The sequence below is a fragment of the Vicugna pacos genome, chromosome 24 (genome assembly GCF_048564905.1).
Source record: "Vicugna pacos chromosome 24, VicPac4, whole genome shotgun sequence".
Lineage (NCBI taxonomy): Eukaryota > Metazoa > Chordata > Mammalia > Artiodactyla > Camelidae > Vicugna > Vicugna pacos.
This window is the reverse complement of record NC_133010.1, coordinates 4,659,447-4,675,046: the sequence shown is the minus strand read 5'-3', so window position 1 is coordinate 4,675,046 and position 15,600 is coordinate 4,659,447. Positions and strand designations below refer to the sequence as shown.

Sequence of the window (15,600 nt, the reverse complement as noted above, 5' to 3'; positions counted from 1 at the left end):
GTAGGTCTATCTCCCTTCCTCTTGGGTCCTTAGCCTTAAAGGAGGGGCCTCTGCTTTCCTTTAACCCTTTAAGACTTGATGTGCCTCCATCACATTATTTTACATAAGTTTTCTAACAGATTTGTTAGGTTGTCAAGCCTACAGATAATTGAAAGGAAGAGGAATTGCTGAAGTAGGAATGACACTCTTCTAGGGGAGGAACTCCTCCTCCTCCCAAAAAACACCCCAGAATAAAACATTCTAAAAGCATAGCAATATAGAGCTTTCCTGTCAGGATCTGTTAGATAAACAGCCCAACTGCTACTTCAGGGAGCTTCTAAGGAAATGCATGATCTAATGATCAGTGAAGGAAAATTGAATTATATTTAAAGCAATGTCAAGAAAGCAATTTTTAATGTAAGTCTATTCAAAGTAGTAAGTTTTTATATTTAAATGGCATCTATTCATCCATAAAACTCTTTAATTCATGAATATGAAGTATATGAAAGTCATATATTGAAATACTTAGTCCACACCTATTTTGATCAATGAAACCCACAATGCTTAGTTAATAATCAACTCTTACCATAGCATTTCTTGAGAACCCACTGCATACAGAGATTTCAAGATAGTAATAGAAAAAGAAGGCATATGATCCCTGACCTCTAGGAACTTGCCTTCTGAGAGGAAACTGAGCCTGATGTGACAGGTGAACATATGCTTGTGTTTCAAACTATGGAAGGATAATCTGAGCAGAGTGCTATGTACTTAGGAGACTTCTCAGAGGAGAGGGGAGGTTTCAAATGAATTTAGAAAAAAGTGGGGAAGGATTCATATATATATTCATTATTCATATATATATATATATATAAAATAACAAATACATTGGTGTTTGTCTCTTTCCATTTACTGTTGAGTGTAAATTTAGCTTACTCTTCAACAAATCAGAAAGTAATAAAATATTATTTAAAGTAAGGAAGGATTGGGCTGTTTGTTTTTTTATGTGTTGTATGAGATGTTTATATATTCTGAAAATTAAGCTCTTGTCAGTCTCACCTTTTGCAAATATTTTCTCTGATTCCATAGGTTTTTGTTTTATTTATGCTTTCCTTTGCTGTGCAAAAGCTTACAAGTTTCATTAGGTCCCATTTGTTTACATTTGCTTTTTTTTCTATTGCCTGGGTAGACTGCCCTAGGAGAACTTTACTGAGATTTATGTCAGATAATGTTTTTCCTATGTTTTGTTCAAAGAGGTTTATAGTGTCTTGTCTTATATGTAAGTCTTTAAGCCATTTTGAGTTTATTTTTGTATATGGTGTGAGGGAGGGAGTGCTGTAACTTCACTGATTTGCATGCAGCTCTCCAGTTTCCCCACCACCATATGCTGAGGAGAATGTCTTTACTCCATTGTATGGTCTTGCATCTTTGTCAAAGATTAATTGACCAAAAGTTTGTGGGTTTATTTCTGGGCTCTCTATTCTGTTCCATTGATCCATATGTCTGTTTTTACACCAATACTATGTTTACTGTTTTGATTACTGTAGCTCTGTAGTATTGTCTGACATCTGACTGGGTTATTCCTCCAGCTTCATTCTTTTTCTTCAGTTTTGCTTTGACAATAATGGATCTTTTGTTATTCCATACAAATTTTAGGATTATTTGTTCCAGTTCTATGAAAAATGTCCTGGATATTTTGATAGGGATCACATTAAATCTATAGATTGCTTTGGATAGTATGGCCATTTTAACAATATTAATTTTCCAATCCAAGAACATGGGATATCTTTTCATTTCTTTAAGTCCTCTTTAATTTCCTTAATCAATGTTTCGTAGTTCTCCACATATAAGTCTTTCTCTTCTTGGTCAGATTAATTCCTAAGTTTTTAAACAAACAACCCAATCCCCAAATGGGCAGAAATCCAAACAATTCTCCAATGAAGACATACAAATGGCCAATAGGCACATGAAAAAATGCTCAGTTATCACTAATTATCAGAGAAATTCAGGTCTAAACTACAATGAGGTATCATCTCACACTAGTCAAAATGGCCATCATTAAAAAGTTCACAAATGATAAATGCTAGAGAGGGTGTGGAGAAAAGGGGACTGTCCTACACTGTTGGTTGGAATGTAGTTTGGTGCAGCCACTATGGAAAATAGTATGGAGATTCCTCAAAAGGTTAAAAATAGACTTACCATATGACCCAGGAATCCCACTCCTGGGCATATATCCAGAGGAAACCTTAATTCGAAAATACACATGCATCTCAATATTCATAGCAGCATTATTTACAATGGCCAAGACATGGAAATGACCTAAACGTCCATCAACAGATGACTGGATAAAGAAGGTGTGGTATATTTATACAATGGACTACTACTCAGCCATAAAAAAGATTAAAATACTGCCATTTGCAGCAGCATGGATGGACATGGAGATTGTCATTCAAAGTGAAGTAAACCAGAAAAAGGAAGAAAAATACCATATTACATCAGTCATATGTGGACTCCCCCCTAAAAAAAAAAACAAATGAATTTATTTACAAAACAGAAACAGACTCACAGATGTAGAAAATGAACTTAATGGTTACCAGGGGAGGGTGGGATGAGAAGGGATAAATTGGGAGTTCAAGATTTGTAGTTACTAATATATATAAAATAGGTAAACAATAAGTTCATACTGTATAGCACAGGGAACTATATTCAATATCTTGTAGTAACTTATGGTGAAAAAGAATATGAAAACAAATATATGTATGTTCATGTATGGCTGAAGTATTATGCTGTACACCAGAAATTGACACAACATTGTAAACTTACTATACTTCAATAAGAATATAATATATACCAAAAATAAATAAATAAAGTAAGCAAGGCACATACTCCACTGCTACCACCATTTGGGTAAAAGCATGAGACAGTCATTTAAAATCTTGCTGAGAACTTCTCCATTTATTCTGTACTACCTACTTGCTGCTAGGTTACAGTCCTTGGCTGGAAAAGAGATAAAATCTTTAATTTTCTGTTTTTATTCTTTTATCCCTAGGTTACTGTATTAATCCACCAGTAATGCAGAGTATGTATTCAAGTCTCCCCTTAAAAGCCGTTATCAGACTGGGGAAACACTGGAGTATGCGTGTAAAACAGGATACATTTATATGTGGCCTTATTACCTCTTAACTACTTGTGAGCCAAATGGCTCATGGAGCTTTCTTGAAGAAGCTTGTTTAAGTAAGGAAACAAAACCACTTTGTTTGTTGTTTTTTGCTTTCTCTGGAAATGTTTACCCATTTAAGGTCTGTTTTCTGCTACAACAATGATGATTTTCTTATGCAAAATTAGGTTTTAGATATCAAGGCATTTTTTCAGACTCTGAGAAATCACCAGGAAAGCTTTCTCTTGATGATTGGTTGCTGTTTTAAGTTTGTCCTTATAATAATTAGAGCAATATTTCATCACTAGAAAAGAGCAGTGTAGAATTTTGATCTTGATTTAAATGTTTTGAAATTGGTATTAAAAATGAATTTGAAAATTTTCTTTTAGAAAAAGCATGTCCAGAGCCAGAAATCAAAAATAGTGAAATATTTGCCCCAAATGACAGCTTGTCGTTTGGAAATGCAGTTCTGATATCTTGTAATGTGGGGTAAGTAAATTGCTCCTTGGAGGAAATAAGGTAAATGTTACGATTTCTTTGTTTCTCACCTAAAAGTTGCTTTCATTTTACTTTCTAGGAGACAAGCTATGCTTGTAGCCAGACAGCCCTAGGGCTGTTTAAGAAGATTTAAAAGATGTGTCCCTAATAGAAATTTAAATTGAAGAAAAGTGAAATTGTATACTTACTATATGTAGTATTAAGCCTATTGAAAGCATCAAAAATGTAGTAATCATGGTGACTTTATCCTTAACCACAAAGTGCATCTTATTTAAAATGGCCAACACTCAGAGCCGAAGGAGGGCTCACCAAATGTTGTGTTGTTGAACACACATTTTCCTTTCTTATCTATGGTCTTTCATCTATTTCCTTTCTTATCTTCCTGTTTGCTTGTTCTATTCATTATTGTGAGTAGGGTATTGAAATGAAAATTTCCAATGATTATTATAGAAATGCCTATTAGGCACATATGTATATTTCTTCCTTCAATTTTTTTCAGGTTTTGCTTCATATATTTTGATGGTCTGTCATTAGGTGCATAAATGTTTATAACTGTTATACCTTATTGCAGTATCAAATCTTTTATTGTTATGTTATGTCCTTTGTCTATTGTAAGCTTTTTTCATTTAAAGTCTGTTCTGTCTGATATTAGTATAGCCAACCCTGCTTACTTTTACTTCTATTTGCAAGGAATATCCTTTAACTTTCAGCCTATTTGTGTATGTGGATGTACAATGTATCTCTTTATACACAACCTATAGTTGGATCACGAGTTTCTATGCATTTTGCCAACCTCTGTCTTTTGATTAGAATATTTAACTCATTTAAATTTGAAGTAATTACTGATAATGGGAGACTTGTATCAGTAATTGTGCTATTTGTTTACTATATGCCTTATAGCTTTTTTGGCCCCTGATTTCATGCTATACTGTCTTCTTTTTTGTTTATTGACTTTTTAAAGTGAAATGTTAAATTCCTCACTCTTTTCTTTTGTGTATATTCTACGGCTATTGTCCTTGTGGGGATTACATTTAACATCCTAAAGTTATAACATTCTAATTTGAATTTATATCAGCTTAACTTAATAACATACAAAAACTCTGCTCTCCTTTACAGCTTTGTCCCCACCCATTTGGTTGTTAATATTAGCAAATTAAATCTTTATTTATTATGCATCCCAAAACATAGACTAATAGTTCTTTAAAATGGATTAGTCATTTTAAATTTGGTTTTCTATATAATATGTATTATATAAATAATATATAATAATAATTGGGGTTAAAAACAAAAGTTAAAGTAATTCTAGTTTTTACACTGATAGTTTTTTGTTTGTTTGTTTGTTTAAATGTGTTGCTCTTTAAAGTATGAAGAAAACAAAAATTTCAGTTACAAACTATTTTTACAATACTACCTTTATAATTACCCATGTATTTACCTTTAGTGAGATGTTTATTTCTTTATATGGCTCAAAGTTACTTTCTAGTATCCTTTCATATCACCTGGGGCATTTCTTGCAGGGGAGGTCTACTGGTCGTGAACTACTTCAGATTTTGTTTATCTGGGAGTATCTTAATTTCTTTGTCTGTGACCAGAAACAGTCAGCAAACAGAGCACAGATTCTTCCTTTTCAGCTACCCTAACTCCTGCAACCCATGTGTACACTGCTTCAGAAACCTATGCAGAGCTGCCTGCCACACTGCTGAGGGTGGGGACGGGAGCTACTACTTTGCAAAGAGCTGACAATGACTGATATTAATGCAATTTACCTGCCTGGGCTTTTCCCTGGAATTTGCAAGCCCTCAACAGACTCTAGAGTTCCAAAATAGTGACATCAGGCATATTCTGACATTGCAATTACTGTCTAGTTATGGAGACAGATTTTTAGTGCTTCCAAAACTACCATCTCCCAAAGTCCCCTCCTGAAACACTATAATATTCAGAAAATGATTGAGCCTTGACAAAAGTCAACTGGAATCATGTACAAGCAGTTTTGCTGACTGTTTTTTAATTGATCAATGAAAAATGATTTAAAATATTAAATCATCCTCTCCATGGTTATACAGAGAGAACCTACTGGTCACTTTGAGGGGCACCAACAGTTCAAGTCATAGACTCTCTTCAAAAAAAGTTGTAGCCTATTCAGAAACACAGTATATACTAATGCAATATATTAAAGTAAAATTGTAAGTAAGAAGTGACAAAAATATAGAACTATTTAGGATCATTACAATGAGAGTCCAGAAGGAGGAGAGAGTTCTGTGAATTTAAACCATCAGAGAAGATTTCATCAAGAAGTGTTCAGAGCTATTTATTCCTAGAAAGATATTCTGATCTAAAGAATGTAATAAGAGCTAAAACTCACCTAGCACTCACTATGTCAGATGCTAACTCATCTAATTCTCAAAACAACCCATGATGTGTATACTATTATCCTTTTTATATAGATGAGGAAACTGAGCAAGAGAAACATTAAGAGACTTGCCCAAGCTCAAATAACAAGTCAGTCTTAGAGCCGGGATTTAAATGCAGACAGGCAAGTTCTAGAGCCTGGTTTCTCTTCTCAATAAGGACTGAGCAGAGTGGTGTGAGCAAAAGCATAGAAGTGAATGTGTGATGCATTTGCTGGAGACAGCAAAGGGAGCCAGACTGACAGGCGTGACCGAGTAAACATTTTACTCTGGGCCAATGTGTGTTCACATGCAGAAACTCTTTATTTGATTAAAATGGAAGATTTGGTTAGCGCTTCCATATATTGTGTCTTTTAAGGAACATCTCCCTTAAACTACTGTGTTGCAGAAACACAGCCATATAAAAATGTTCTTCTTTATTATGGGCATTGTGTTAACTGGTAAAGAAACAGTAACCTTTTATTTTTTCATTTAGTTATTACTTAAATGGAAAAAAAACCCTAACTTGTAACCTCATTGGAGGAGAAGTTTATTGGGATGACAAGTACCCAGTATGTGAAAGTAAGTAAATTCTCACTTTAGAATTTAGACCAGGAATTTTCAAACTTTTTGGGCCTAGGGACCTGTTTATGCTTTTAAATCAACAGTGGTCCCAAAGAGCTTTTCTTTATGTGAGTTATGTCTATTGATGTTCTTTATATTGGAATTAAAAGATTTAAAAACACTTAATTATTAATTCATTTTTAAGAAAAGTAAACTCAATACATGTTAAGATATACACATATTTTTATGGAAAAATCAAAGTTTCCAAAACAAACAGTAAGAATGAGGCATTGTTTTATGTTTTTGCAAATCTCTTCAATATCTGGCTTAAAGGAGGACATTGGGACTCAATCTGTTGGAAAAAATCACAGTTTATGGAAAATTTCACTATACACTTACATGGATAACAGTGAAAAAAGACAATATCTTGGTATTATTGTGAACCACTGATGTAGTAAAATGATACGTTTATAAATTATAAAGCACTTCTCAACTAGCAATGAATTTCATTTTTCACCATAAACAAATTCTTTCATTAAATTTTCATCTTTTATGATGACTAGAATAAAACTTAGCATGCCCTAAAGTTTTATTCAAAGAGATAAATATAGATATTGAAGAAAATGAGTTTTGTTCTTGACAGTACATTTCTACATGATTTGAATTTGGGATAATACCTTTTCTCATGGAAACTTCTAAATGGATATTGAATTCACAGCTAACTTCTAGAAATCATATATGAAATCAGTTACTAAAGGACGTTTATAGGACTTTACTAATGCTGCCTTAATTGTTCACCTTCTTTTGCCTTTATTTTCTCTTTCTTTCCCCTTTTAAGGAGTTTTATGCGGACGACCTCCAAAAATAGAAAATGGAAAACACACCAATAGCTACAGGAATATATTTGAATATAGTGAATTAGTGACTTACAGTTGTGATCTGTTAAATGGACCAGATCAATATTCACTTGTTGGAGAGAGCAAGCTTATTTGTTCTGCACATGGCAATTGGAGCAGTGATGCTCCTAAATGTAAAGGTAACAATATTTCCATATGTTTCCTTCTTCATTTCTAAATACTGTGAAACACTTTGTAACTAGTTTTACCTGTCAGCAAAGGAAGCAGTCATTTGTGCTTCCTCCTGACTAATTTAATTTAGGCCAAATCCAATAGGAAATATTTCCAGTTGTGGGTTTCCCACCCCTTACCCCTAGCATTCCAGTTTACACATTGTGAACTACTGTGTGTGTATGTATATGATTTTTTTCTTGAAAAAAATAAAAAAACTCAACACACACTACCTCAAAAATATGAAAGTTTCTTCTTACATTTCAAAACGTCTGAAAGTTCTGGCTACAAATAATGGTGGAATAAATTTTAAAAGACTAACTCTCTCATTGATAAGGATGATAAACTCCGGACAAAATATATTTTAAAAACAATGTTTAAGGCACTAGAGACTGAAATAAAGTAGGGAGATGCTAGAGGGAATTTGATTCTCAAGAGAAAACAACCACTGAATAACAGGAAAATACTCTTTCTAAGTATATATGGAACATTCTCTAAGGTAGACCATATTCAGTAAGGTTATTTTTAACAAATTCCAAAGGGTTGAAATCATTCTGAGTGCACTATCTGATCACAATTAAATGAAAGTAGAATTAAAACAGAGATAATCTAGAAAATTCCCAAATATTTGAAAATTATGCAAAACACTTCTAACTAACCCATGAGTCAAAGATGAAGTAACGAGGACATTAGAAAGTATTTTGAGCTGAATAAAAATGAAATATTAAAATTTGTGTGATACAACAAAAGCTTTGTGTAAAGGGAAATTTACATCATAAAATACTTATATTAGAAAAAAGTAAAAGTCTCAAATCAATATTCTAAACTTCTACCTTAAGAAACTAAAAAAAAATTAAAAATATAAAAGCAAACAAACACAAAACAAGGAGAAATAAAGTGATTATAAAGATAGATAGAAATCAATGAAATTGTAAAGAGAAAGTAACAGAGAAAACCAATGAAAACAACCCTAGTTCTTGGAGCAGATCAATGTAATAGATAAAGCTACAGCTGGGCTGACAAAAAAAAAAAGACATTTAATAAATCAGAGAAAGACAAAAATCTGTGTGTTATCACTTATACGTGGAATCTAAAAAGTACAACAAACTAGTAAATATAACAAAAAAGAAGCAGACTCACAGATATAGTGGTTACTAATGGAATAGGGGTGAAGGGGAAAGACAAGGGTGGGGAAGTTGGAGGTACAAACTATTGTGTGTAAGACAGGCTACAAGGATGTGTTGTACAACATGGGAGTATAGCAAATATTTTGCAATAACTGTAAATAGAGTGTAACCTTTAAAAATGTATAAAAATTAAAAATGAATGAGTTTTTCCAAAAAAGAATGAAAAAGAGAACAACACTAAATATTCTTCAGAATTTAAGGGGATAATAAGGGAATAGTACACAAACAACCTTATGTCTATAAATTTGACAACTTATGTGAAATTGACAAATTCCTTGAAAGATAAAAAGTACCAAAATAACTTCACACAAAGATACAGGTAAGCTGAATAGTCCTATATCTATTAAGGACATATAATGTGTTGTTAAAAACCTTCCCACAGTGACAACTGAGGCCCTGATGGATTCCTTGGGGAATTGTACCAAACATCGCAGAAATAAGTAATAGCACCTCTACACAAACTCTTCAAGAAATGTAAGATTTCATGAGAACATTACCCTGATACCTAACTCAGACAAAAACATTGACAGAAAATTATAAACAATATCCTTAATGAATATAGAACTTAACAAAATATCAACGAACCAAATCCTGCCATATATAAAGATAAAAATGCATCATAAACAAATAAATTTATTCCACAAATGCAATGTTGGTCAAATTAAAAAAATTAATCAGTATTATTTACCATATCAAGAGAGTATAAAGAAAAAATTAATATGATCATCTCAATAAAGGCAAAAAAAAGAGCAACTGGCAGAATTCATCATCTTTTCATTATAAAACTTATTGGCAAACTAGAAATAGAAGGGAATTAGCTGTCTCAACCTGATGAAAGGAATATCAGAAATCTCACAACCAACATTATACTTAAAGGTAAAAGACTAATTTCTTTCCCCTTCAAGGTAAGAAGAAGTGTATTTATACTCACCACTCTGTTCAATATTGTACTGGAGGTCCCACCCACTCTGGTAAGACAAGAGAAAGAAAAAGGCATACGTATGTTGGAAAGAAAGATAAAATAGTTTCTATTCATTTATGACATGATTGTCTACAAAGAAAATTCTGCAAACTGAAGTTTTAGCAAAGTTGCAAAATATAAGATCAGCATACAGAAATCAATTGAATGCCTATATACTAGTAACAATTCATTACAAATTGAAAATCTTTAAAGTACTATTTATAACCCCAAAGCATGAAATAGCTGCATCTAAATCTAACATGTGAAAGATTTAAATAGTAAGAAAGTATTAAACACTAATAAAAGAAATTAAACAAGATCTTAATAAATAAAAAGATATTCATTGGCCATGAAAAGGAGATTCAAAATAATAAAAATGTAAATTCTTTGTAATTAATCTATAAATTCAACACAATCCCAATAACAATCCGAGTAGAGCTTTTTTTATTGACGTATAGTCAGTTAAAATTGTCAATTCTCATGTACCTTATAATGTTTCAGTCATACATATATATACATGTATTTGCTTTCATATTCCTTTTCCTTATAGTTGACTACAAGATATTGAATATGGTTCCCTTTGCTTTACAGAAGAAATTTGGGTTTTTTTATTCTGTTTATATGTAGTAGTTAGTATTTGCAAATCTCAAACCCCCAGTTCATCCCTTCCCACCATCTTTCCCCCCCAGGTAATCATAAGTTTGTTTATTATGCCTGTGAGTCTCTTTCTCTTTGGTAGACAAGTTCGTTAGTGTCTTCTTTCTTTCTTTTTTTTAAGATTCTATACATGAGGGATATCATATGGTATTTTTGTTTCTCTTTCTGGCTTACTTCATTTAGAATGATGATCTCCAGATCCATCCATGTTACTACAAATGGCATTGTTTTATTCTTTTTCATTGCTGAGTAGTATTTCATTGTATAAATACACCACAGCTTCTTTATCTAGTCATCTGTCAATGGACATTTTTGTTTCCATGTCTTCACTATTGTATATAGTGCTGCTGTGAACATTGGGATGCATGTACATTTTTTTAATTTGAGTTCCCTCCTGATACATACCCAGGAGTGGGATTTCTGGATCATATGGTAAGTCTATTTTTAGTCTTTTGAGGACTCTCCATACTATTTTTCTTAATGGCTGCATTACACTACATTTCCCCCAACAGTGTAGGAGGGTTCCCTTTTCTCTACAACCTCTCCAGCATTTACTGTTTGTGGACTTTTTAATGATGGCCATTCTGACCAGTGTGAAGTGATATCTCAATCTTTTTGATTTGCATTTCTTTGATAATTAGCCATATTGAGCATTTGTTCATGTGCCTGTTGGCCATTTGAATGTCTTCACTGGAGAATTTTTGTTTAGGTCTTCTGTCCATTTTTGATTGGGCTGTTTGATTTTTTGTTATTAAATTGTATGAGCTTTTTATATATTCTGGAAATTAAGCCTTTGCCAATCACATAATTTGCAAATATTTTGTCCCATTCTGTAGGTTGTCATTTTGTTTTGCTTATGCTTTCTTTTACTGTGCAAAAGCTTATAAGTTAATTAGGTCCCATTTGTTTATTTTTGCTTTTATTTTTATTGCCTGGGTAGGCTATGCTAGGAGAACATTGCTAAGATTATGTCAGAGGATGTTTTGCCTATGTTTTCTTCTAAGAGGTTTATAGTGTCTTGTCTTATATGTAAGTCTTTAAGCCATTTTGAGTTTATTTTTGTTTATGGTGTGAGGGAGTGTTCTAACTTCGTTGATTTACATGCAGCTGTCCAGTTTTCCCAGCACTACTCGCTGAAGAGATTGTCCTTATTCCATTGTTTATCCTTGCCTCCTTTGTCAAAGATTAATTGACTGTGAGTCTGTGGGTTTATCTTGGGTCTCCAGTAGAGCTTTTTGTATGAATTGGCAAACTGATTCTGAAATTTATATGGAAAGACAAAAGAACTACAATAGCTAAAACAATTTTGAAAAAACTGCAGGATACACTCTACTTGATGTCAAGACATAGTATAAAGCATACTCTACAACATATAAGCAAGACAGTTTGGTATCAGTGAAAGGATAGCCATGTAGAGCAGTGGAATAGAATAGTGAGTCCAGGATTAGACCCTTGAAAATATGTCCAGCTGGTTTTCATCACAGATATACAAACAACTCAGTGGGAAAACAGTTTTTTCAACAAATGATACAGGCACAACTGGATACCCATATGCTAAAAAAAGAACTTCAGCCTGTGTTAGTTCCATATGCAAACACTTATTCAAAATGGAGCACAGGCATACATGTAGAGCCTACAACTACAATACTTTAATGAGAAAACATAGAAAATATTTGAACCAGCCAAATGTTCCTTTAATACAATCCATAAAGCATGATGCTTCAAAGAAAAAAATTAATAAATTGGACATTCTAAACTCAAAACTTCAGTACTTCAAAAGACATTTGGGGGGAAAAGCAAGAGACTAGGAGAAAATGTTGCAAAGTACTTATCTAATAGCTGGCTTATGTTTATGATCTACAAAGAACTTTCAAAACACAATAGCAAGAAAATAAGCCAATTTTCTTTAAATAAGCAAAAATTTTAGTAGACATATTTTACCAAACATGATAAGAAAATGGCAAAAAAGTACATGAAAATTTGGTCTATATTATTAGTAATTACAGGAATGTAATTTAAAACCACAGTGAGATCCCACTAACCACCTATTAGAATGGCTGAAATTTAAAACAAAAAATGAAGAATAATACTAAGTAGTGGTGAATCTATGGAGCAGTTGAAACTCTCATACATCGCTGGTAAGAATATAAAGGTGTACAACCACTTTGGAACAGTTTGTCAATTTCACAAAAAGTTGTATATATACTTTCTATATAACCTGGCAGTCTAAGCAGTCAGATATACATATAATTGAAGGTTCAGAAAGAGAGAAGAGAGGGCAATATAAAAATTCATTTGAACAAATATGTACCAAAATATTTCAAATTTGATCCAAACAACAACCTTACCCAAACCAACCCAAGAAATGTAGTGACACACACTGTCAGGATAAATAAGAATTTTAAATTTACCAAGAAACTCCCAGCAAACTAAATACATCATGGTAAAAAAAAAAAAAGCCTACTGAAAACAAAACAAAAACAGAAGGAAGAGAGGAAGGAAGGAAGGAAGGAAGGAAGGAAGGACGGAAGGAAGGAAGGAAGGAAGGAAAAAAGAAAGGAGAGAGGGAAGGAGGGAAGGAAACAAGAGAGGGAGAAAGAGAGTAAGAAAGAAAAGGGAGTCAGCGAGAGAGTAAAAGGTATTATATTGAGGACATACCTACCTAACCACCACCTTACCCAGGCTGACTGCTCTTAAGGACCTGTGAAGAATAGGAGACAGTAATTTCTGCTAAATGTGCTGAAAGAAAAATAAAGCACTTCAGCTAGAATTCTCTGTCAAGGAGAAAACTTTCAAAACTGAAGAGGAAATAAAAACAGTTTTAGATAAGCAAAAGCTGAAAAAATTCATCATTAGCTGACCTGAACACAAGGATTGATATGGAAGTCCATGTACTTGATGGAAATTCAGATCCACAGAAAAGGAGGAAGGACACGCTTCTGGTTTAAAAGGCTTTACGATATCTGGCCCTCATCTATTGCTCACATTTATTCTGATAAGATGTTCTCTGGAACTCACTGCCCAGCCCAGTGTTTTTTGGTTTTGGTTTCTTTCTTTTCCAACTTCTGCAAAAGTAATCCTCAAGTCAATCTAGAGAGCACGACCTGTGTTTTACTTCTGAAGAAGTAGAGTAGAGTGGGGAATACCAGAGTACACCAGTGTGAAGCCTAAGCATTTTGCATGGCTGGATTTTTGAACTTTTAAGTTTGAATATTTAAAGTATTACCCTCTCTGAAAAGTCTTTGCTACCTTTCTAAAAGAGCAGGGAACTCTAACTAGTGTCACCATGATCTTTAAAAAAACAGTCCTAGAGCTAGAGTATCAAAAGTTGCATTTGAACTTACCTTCAATTTGTATCTGATAGTCAGATCTTTCTTAAAACTTGTCAGTAATGGGAAAAAAAATTAGGAAAGACAATAAACTATAGTGACAGTATGCTCTAGGTGAAAAAACATTAGATTTTCTCTAAATCTTTTTGCCTAGAATTCAAATGCATAAATAAAGTCTTTTTTTTTTTTCAATTAGCATCTTGCCTTTCATTCCTTGCCTCTTTCTTCCCACGGGAAATTACTGCTTGGCACTAGTTTTTCTATGTGAAATTACCTTTCTTTTAATTCTGAAATTTCTCCACTTTTCAGTGGTCAAATGTAAACCTCCAGTACTTGAACATGGAAAAGCAATATCAGAAATTAGAGAAGTTTTTACCTACAAAGATGTGGGTGATACTTGAATGCCTCCAGGGTTTTTATCTTAATGGCAGCCATGCAGTCTTCTGTGGCGGTGAAAATACTTGGGAACCTGAGATGCCGAAGTGTATTAAAGGTACAACTGTTTGTCTTTTTTTTTTTTCCTGTCTTTTAACTTTCTCTTTTAGTTCTTATTTTGTTCACATTGATAAGAATAAGTGAAAAGAAGCAACTTTAGTACTTAACTCGGACATGTATTCGTTTCCATGGCAGATACATGACAAAATTTACATACAATTCTGCTGCTGTGGTTTCGCATGCTGTTAGAGAGTCAGCACATTGCTTGTTAGCACATTACACAGGTGTATTAATACCTCTTGTTCAGTATTTTACTGTATAAAAAGAGATAGGAATCACTTTTCAGAATTAATTGAAGCATGAGCATTTTTACCTTGAAATAGGTCAAAAATGAGAGGCATAATTCATATAAATGAGGAGAAAGCAATAATCCCAAGTGGTTGATCCTACATTATTTTGTTTTTCAGTGCTGATTCTTCTCAATACAACACTTCTAGTTTCATGCCATTCAGATATAGTAATTTCCTGTTTATAGTTTACAAAAAAAATCTTTTAAATTCATGTGATTTACAGTCATCATTTTTAGTAACGAAAAGATAAAGAATATACTTACAGTCATTTTAGTTGTGATACTTAGTAATTCTCAAAGCATTTGCCATAGTCTGCAGATATCAACCGTGTGTAAACTTGGGCAAGTTATGTAAACCTTAAATGTATTTACTTACATGTAGGATGATCTAATACCTTTCTCACTGGGTAATAGCAAAGTTGGAATGGAGGGCATTTGAGACACTTAGCAAAGTACCTAGCATCTAGAAAGCTCTTAAAGGTAGCTCCCATGACTTAACAGCATCCCCTTTACAGAGTATCTTCCAGGTCCAGGACTATGGTTCATTTTCCAGACTGCAATCAGTTGGCTTCATTTTACAAACTGGGAAATTTCTGTTTTCACCTAATTAAAACCAGTATTTCTACCACACACACCATTCTGCACCGCATAGAGTTATTATTTTTCTCTCTCCTAGGCATTCTTATTTGGCAACAGAGGGTAAATCTCATAGCCACTGAATGGCAGGAAAAGTCTTTATTTATTGAAATGAACTGGGTGATTTCTGGCCAGGACTATTGATCAGCTGCTCTGCTTAAGTCTTGAGAGACTATTTGAATGTGATGGAAGGAATTATCTTCCTGATTTTAGGGACTGCACCTCTGGCTTCTCTTTACTGCAGCAGAAGCACGAGACAAAAGCAAGAATGGGTAGAGCACGAGCCTGGGCAGAGGGTGCTCAGGGTGTTAGGGAGGCTCTGCTCACTCAAGTAACATCACTGCTGTGAGTTTACTTTCCTGTTTAATGAAGTTGTGGAACTCACAGCTCCATTACT

General features: G+C 33.5%; 1 pseudogene; it reads left to right on the top strand.

Annotated features, from left to right (window-relative positions):
* LOC140688918 (membrane cofactor protein-like) overlaps window positions 1–15,600 on the top strand; it is a 30,855-nt pseudogene that overhangs the window by 7,280 nt on the left and 7,975 nt on the right.